This window comes from Acipenser ruthenus, chromosome 9, assembly GCF_902713425.1.
Source record: "Acipenser ruthenus chromosome 9, fAciRut3.2 maternal haplotype, whole genome shotgun sequence".
In the NCBI taxonomy this organism is placed as follows: Eukaryota; Metazoa; Chordata; class Actinopteri; order Acipenseriformes; family Acipenseridae; genus Acipenser; species Acipenser ruthenus.
This window is the reverse complement of record NC_081197.1, coordinates 37642112-37650308: the sequence shown is the minus strand read 5'-3', so window position 1 is coordinate 37650308 and position 8197 is coordinate 37642112.

Sequence of the window (8197 nt, the reverse complement as noted above, 5' to 3'; positions counted from 1 at the left end):
TATAGCTCATGGTACCTTGGCTTGGGCCTATGGTGAGAGCTATGCTTTTGGTTGCTTTCTCAATGCCTAAATTCCAGACCAAAGCCATCTCTTGTGGAAATAAATACCTAAGAACAGTCTGTCTATTGATGAATTAAAAAGGACAAGCTGGGATGGTAGTGCTGGGTGCCGAGCTGGGTAGTTTTATCACAAGTGACACCTTTTTTAAAAAGCAATTCTGAATGGGAGCCCACAGCATTGATTGCTGGTTCCCTTTTACGATACCCATTGTCCTGAGGCGTGGCTTATTTTAGCCATTTAATCTGGCTTGAATGGCATCTGTGTGTTCCCCCCTTTTTTTCCTTGCTGTCTGTTTTGGCCCAGTGATCAGAGGCAGCTGGTCAGTGGGCGCCTAACAATGGCCACAAGAGTGGAAAAATAAGGGAAGGGATCGTGTCGTGTCTACAGATGCCTAGGTCCGCCAGCATTGACCTTGCCTGCTTCCCCTTAGCGGGATGCCTTGTTAGTCCCAGCAGGGGTCCTAGGCTTCCATAACCACAGCTATGGGAGGGGGGCCTGTAAGAGGGCTTTGTCCCAGATAGGCGGGGGGACAGGGGGGTTAGATAACACTGAGACCCGATGCATACGCTCGACAAGTGACTCAAAATCGAGACCAATATGTGTGCAGGGTGGCTGAAAGCAATTTTCAAAAAAAGGAAACAATGCAGGGCCTAATTTACAACAGAGTCGTCTAAAGCGGCAATTAGCCCAGAAGAGAAAAAAGGGGGCATGGGTGTTCTGCATTTGCTGTTTAAATGGAAGCACCGATTAGCATATGGTTGCGCGGATCCGTTATTCTTTTGCAGATGAATGCATTGCCTAAACCGTGCCTCGCAACCCACTCCCTCTACCCATAAGCTAAGAAAATCACTGAAAGGCTTTCTCCTTCCTTCCTAATGAGTCGCACCTTTATGGTAAAACCAGGATGCTAAGTCTTAATGTATGACATATCTAGGCAAAGCTGACTTGAGTTTTAACTGACATAGTAGCAAAAACATGTAAACAGAACACTGACATGACATGAAGCACGAGGAAATAATAGATAAATAGGGTCTTTCACTCGATATGATATGGGTAATGAGGGATGGCTAACAACACCAGATATGTACGGCAAGTCTTCAGTCATTACAAAGCAGGTACAGCACAGTTACAGTAGGGTTACAAGAATGACATGCTTATGATAAGTGTACTCCCACTACTTAGTCAAACAAGGCTGAACTTAAAAAAAGAACAATACCATGGATTTGGTATGGGGCAGTCCAACCCAATCACTGAATTGTAACTCGTTCTTTACCCCAGCTCCTGCTCTTGCTTGTCAGGAAGCGTGAGACACTAATGGGGTGAAAAACTAAATACCAAGATGTGTAAAACTGTGTACTCTTCAAGGGAGTGCCATCTGACAGATCAGAGTCCAACCATCCAGTTATAAGAGTTTACAGTCCTGAGAACACCTTCAAATTAAGGCACCTATAAATGAATGCACCCCAGACAAATGAATGGCCAAGAGCATTGAATCTTGGTAAACATTTTAATAACAGAAAGTTGGCTGTACACAACATGCAAGACACCTCGACTGCTAAGATGAACTTATTTTATTCATCTCGGTTCCATTTTCACACATCTTTGTTTGCAGTTGAGGTGTCTTACTGAGAATTTTTACTAGAGTATTATTTAATTTGTCCCACTGGGGGACTACATAGTAAATTTGCTGTCTGAGAGAGGTTTTAAGGTTAGGATTAAGTTATGTTGGTTGTCAAAGTAATTATCAAGGACAATTCACATGTTTTCTAGCCTTCATAGGGGTGTCATGAATGCAAATTAAGTGAAATTGTTAATTCATTTTTGTAGATGTGCTGGTTAAGGTTAGGGTTAAAGTTATTAACATTTGGATGAAGCAACAATGAGCACACACATCATTACTGCTGCCCATTGTGACAACACAATTTAAGGGATATGCTCACTAAATATGTAGCAAATTTCTGACTGTTCAATTATTATGTGCCTAGGGATGACGTTATTGACCTGTGTTGTTTACATGGTACATAACTAAGTTTATAACTACTGTAAACACATTGCATGGTGTCAACCTAATGAGGAATTATTACTTCCTGTGTATGGGTTACTTTTGAAAACAAATGTATGCGTTTGAGTCGATTCCCATGGCATTAACAAAAACAAGTAATTGACACAACATCAGCCTACAGTATAGAGGTCCTAATGAGCTGAACTGTGTTATTGATCACTTTCAACTTACTTATAATATGTGTCAGTAACTGTGTGTAGTTATTTAACATGTGCAGACTTGCCTGTTTGGCAATGAGTCATTGCCAGAAACCTGCATGAATGTAGCTACAATATATTTACTATGCAGATGATTATGAGCTAAATGTCAAGGTATCAGTTATGCAAAACTCCAGTACGGTACTGAGCGAGTCTATTTACAAGTTTATGTGTAACTGGCTTGTGTCGATTGCTGTTAGTTTAGATATAATGATATCCACCTCTGTGATCTCCTTGATTCAACTAACGCTGGGCATATAAACTGAGGTAAATTACATATTTACATATTTAAACAAATAGTATTCCAGACCAAAAGCAAGTTTGTTTGTAAGTCATGCTATATACTGTACTTTTCACATTATTAGCAATAATATTTAATATCCTAGATAGGCTACCTCTATACGTTCATCTTTTTGATTAGGCCTAACAGCATTATTATTTCGGCAATATACTATTGGTGCGCCATTTTAAATGCACACCATCTTTTGGCAGATTGTTATTAAAAGTAGTAAAACGTATTATGATTCATTTCTAAATTATGTTCATATAGTTTAAAAAAAATGTATGTCTCAATGCTAAAATGATAGGTGAGGCATTGTTCATGCTGTAGGATATGAGCACAACATTGGAAGGCTAGTGGTGAATATACAAAATAATCCCTACTGCATATCTATAAACTGTTTATTCACTTGTAACTAAACTTCAGTGAACGTGTAATTGCATATAAAAATAAAATACTTTTTTCAATGGACACCAACCCATTTCCCATGACAATGGCAGTCACAACCCAATCTTGACTCCTCTGTTTGCTCTAGAGATCACCACATTTATGTTGCATCAACCTGTGCTGTCATAACAAAACCATTTCTTTGGTATCAGCTTGTGATCATCATGGTGAGTTACTATGTATTGATCAATAATTTATCAGTGGGTACGAACGATTTTTAATAGATTAACATGATATCTCTGTATATCAGACTCACAGTGATTGTATTAACATTGTTGGCCTGGGTGACCTGCATATGTGAGTGTCTATGCTCTCCAGGGACAACCCACCCCCACACTGCTAAGACAATGCAGGAAACAAACCTATTGGCTTTCTCGAGACATATATTTATAAATATATTCCTGACAATGAGGGAAATAAGCATAAGCATATTGGCTTTATCGAGACATGTATAATTAATGAATACAGGTTTACAAAAACTGCTTCACAGCATCCACAGAAACAACCTTGTCTGATGGGGCCATTAGGTGTTCTGTAAGGTGAAAAGCCAGGTCATTAAAAGTTAATGGGGAGGAGTTAATGGCTGAAGACCAGAGACCTCTGAACTCAACTCTTCCTAGATTCAGAAGACTGGCCTGCAAGGACAAAGTTCAAGACCATCTGTAGGCAGTGACCCTTGACCATCTGCCATGGTTGCTGGTCAGTGAAGGTCAGGATAGGATAGTATTGGCCAGCAGAAGTTAGACAGCTAGGATTAGCCCAGTGTCCACTTTGTTGCAAAGTTGGTGAAACCTAAGTTCATGACACGGGACAAATGTGGTACAGACATGATCCCTGACCCCTGCTTAGAGGGAGTTAAGTTACCTTGTGAGGAATGAGTACATTGTAGGGGGAAAAAACTCAAATACACAAAAATATTAAAAAAGAAAAGTTCTAAATGTGTTCCTAAAGAGTCTGTAACTAGGGTTGCCAACTGTCCAGTTTTGGACCGGACATCTGGTTTTAAGGGAATTTGTACCGTGTACGGTCAGAACCACTGACCAGACAGCAAAAGTCTGGTTCTTGCGAATCTTGCTTACTCACTGTTCATTGCCGTTTGGGTATTTCCATTCTCGCTGAGCCAGTCCACTGTGCAAACGTCTTTTATTATTATTATTATCGGTCCGTTAAGTTTGAGAACTACACTGAAATGTATTTTGTGTTATTTTGCTACTGTTCAGCGGGATCCGATTACTGAGCATCTATTATTTAAAAAAAAAAACACACACACACAAACCCCGCCCCCCCCCCCCCATTCTCAGGTTTTGTGATCAGCACAAGCCTCCCCCCCCCCCCCTTGCTGAATATTTTAAGAGTGTCTGAAATATTTTCATCAAGCTTCACTTCATATTCATTTTCCAGGAAATATGACACGAATCCCTAGATTTTTTTTTAATGCTGCATCCAGTTTGAAGAGAAAATTAAAGTAATCTAGAGTGAATGCTAAAGTGTTTTGACTTGGAAAGGGGGAACGTTTATTTTATTTTATTATTATTTTTTTTTAATCTAGGCTTTTTACTTTGCAGAACATGAACTCATTTGTCAGCTGATTGTAAAATGATTCATAACTTTTGTACTTCTAAACAAGCCATTTTAAAAGATTCTAGTTTTGTTTAAAGTGATGATTCCTTTGCTTGTATATCTGATTGATTAGTGTTTGTTTTTTGTTTGCCTTTGTTGTAACACGTCATAGTGCTGCTGTCAAGATGTTCCATACGAACCAGGTACTTACATATCAGTGGACAGTCTGAATAAATCATTTCTCTTTTTTTTTTTTTTGTAATTCAAGGTTGCTTTAAAGTAATGCTGGTTTAAAGTCATTGTTATCATTTTAGTTTATTCTTTAAATTTAAAATAAAAGTGATGTAAAACTATAACATGCAGTTAGTAAGGTAGACAAGTGTTTGTGTTTGCATGTGTATAGGTGTGTGTTTGTATGTGGGTATAGTATGTTGCTGGTTCACAATGAGCTGCTGCTGTGCTGTTAATGCTAGCATGGATTATTGTTTTGTTAATGATTGTTATTTATTGGTACTGTGTGTACATTGTTGTATGTTTCTTTTGTACTGAGCCATGGTGAAAGCTGAAGACAAATTTCCATTTTATACTCTATTTAATGGACAATAAAGCTTTATTGAATTTTTGAATTTTGAATTTGAATTCAATAAATCCCTTCATCAGCATTTTCTCGAGGGGAAAAGAATGACCCTTTCATTTAAGGCACCCGTCTCCCAGCTGCAGGCCCTGTTAAAGCACCACTAGGCTGCACTGCCTCCTTCACCACTTCACACACTCAGGACAAAGGGTCATAAGTTGGCAGCAGGGGTCGTTTGCCAAGGGTATGAGGTCTAGTGTGTGAGAACAGCAAAGAAAGACAAAGTAGAACAGACAGTACCATTGTTTTAAGGGGAACAGAGAGACATAGAATGAAGGCGGATTTCGCATTTTCTCAGCTCGCATGTGACTGTCCCTCTTTTCCAGCCAATATTGTTCAAATGTTGTTTCAGTGACACACTTCTGGTGAAGAGAAAGCGCTTAACTAAAGCAATGTTGATCCTCTGGTGTTGCACCACCCATTGAGTTATATATATATATATATATATATATATATATATATATATATATATATATATATATATATATATATATAAAATAAAAACAGAAAATAACATTGTAACTATATCCAAGGAGTATCTGGATTCCAGAGGATGGAAAACAACCACGGGGAATAAGCATTTCCGTGTTCAGTCTGAAGTGGTTATTTCCAATTATGTTAGATGACGGAACTAAAGCTTAGCTTTCTATATATATATATATATATATATATATATATATATATATATATATATATATATATATATATATACTGTATATATATATATATATATATATATATATATATATATATATATATATATATATATATAATAAAACAGAGAGTATTGGTATTATAAACGAATAGATATACCTGTTTTTTCCCTTCATTTCTGGTGGAATTGTGTGCTTTTAATTGTAATGGTAGTAAGAAATAATTATAATTTGTGATGGAGCCATTAAATTAAGATCTGCATTGTATTACTACTTCTAAGTTAATGTACATTTCCTGTTTCAAAATGTTGACCTTGTGAAGAATTTAACAAAAGATACTAAACTAAATGTGACTGAGTTAAAGCATTGCTTCATCTCGCCTCCTGCTGGTAAAGATGAAGTGAGGCCGGAATAGGACAATGCATCTAAATACTGTAGTGCTTTATTATTATTATTTTTTAAAATGTTCTTTGGAAAATAAAATAAGGTATTGTTCAACTTTGTTTAAGGATTATGGGAGTACACTACACTGGTGTGGATACTACTGCAGTTGCTCTTTCAGACCTGTATTCCTACCACATGCCTGACATAGATACAATGAACAAGACTATACATTTCTCAGTCATTAGTTTCCTTACCATATCTACACCAGGTCTATATAATGATAGTTTCTAGCATCAGGATGGAATGGATGTATCAAGTAAATATGAGACCCCCCCTGGGCTATCCCTGTAGTCCCTCACCCCTGCCTCTCTCTCTCTCTCTCTCTGAAGCCCAAAAACCAGACCTAATCATACAATCATCGTAAGTGATGCTTAGCACTTTAAAAACAGGCAGTCTTAATCCTTCATTTGTGTGAAATGAACCAAATTGCATTATCTTTAGCTCTAGCTTTAAACAATTATCTTCCTGTGTTTCATAGTTAGACCAGTTTCTCTGTTATCCTGTAGGTTTGCCATTTTTAAGCATACATTTCATTAAAGCCAGTGACTAATAGCTTGGTATTTTATTATATTAAGACAAATACTCTTACCAGCTCAGTTTAATTATATGAGCAGATTAAAAAAAAAAAGTAACAATAAAAAAATGTCAGTAGTTATTCAATGGGATTGTAACTTGTTCTTTTTTTAAATCTGAAATGGCTTGGACAAACTGAGCCCTCTCATTGGTTGGCAGTGAATGAAAATGATAAACTATATCAAATGTATCTAAATTCGAAATGAACATTGTATGAAACTGAAGACCCTCCTATATGAAGAGAAATGAAAGCTAACTAACTCAGTTTTGGAGAGGTAACTAAACGGTTCAGGAACCTAACTAACAACCTGGACAGCTAATCTGTTTACCAGTTTCAAAACCGCTTTTACACCATTACACACAGCAACAATACACAACAAGTTTACACAGCACCTTTTCATTACTGACAGCCTCTAGCCTTCACACTGACTGCAGCCTGCCCAGAACAAACATTTTCCTGGTAATCACAGGCAGGTGGCATTCATTTATTATTAGAGCCAGGTGTACCCCATCCTGGCTCCCTCCTGTGGTATTCTGGGGGATGTAGTCTTTTGGCCCCTCCTTGACTACATCTTTTCCCCTTCCTCCCCCTGGTCTGTCATTATAATTGCTACGTGCAATTCTACCATTAGACCGTGTTTATTTTCTTAGGTGGTAACGTTGAATGCATGCCTTTAATGTCATAATATCAAAACAAAAACAAAAACAAAAAAAAAACAACTGAAATTAAAGAAAATAATTTAAAGGTGTATAGTAACACGGCTCAGATTGGCTGAACACATTCTCATGCATGAATGATCGGCTTGGTAAAGTAAAATAAACAAATAAATGAATGCAAAAATAAATAAATAAATCGGATGGTTTGATAATTGTATTTAAAGGCTTAGCACTGCAATGTATTTATTACCGCATTAAGTTTTTTGTTTTTTTTCCAACAAGTAGTTTGGCACATTGGGCTACCATGGACACGAATTCAAACAAGTCTTGCTTTCACATGAAGGGGTGAAAACTCAGATGATAATTCAAAGCAGTCTCACTTTGACATGAAGGGATGATCGGATGGGATCATCTTCTGTTATCAGATCATCTTTTTCATACCAGCTTCGGGTAAAGTAAATTTAATCGCAAGACAACCCTAAACTGAACGCGAAAGGATTTCAGCTTTCTAAAAATGGTCGACCCGATTGCGATGCGGTCGTATTTTGGCTTGGAATCCTAAAATGTATAACAAATAAATTATATCAGTTGTCTGGTGGGACTATATTTTAGTGTGGAACAATATTTAAT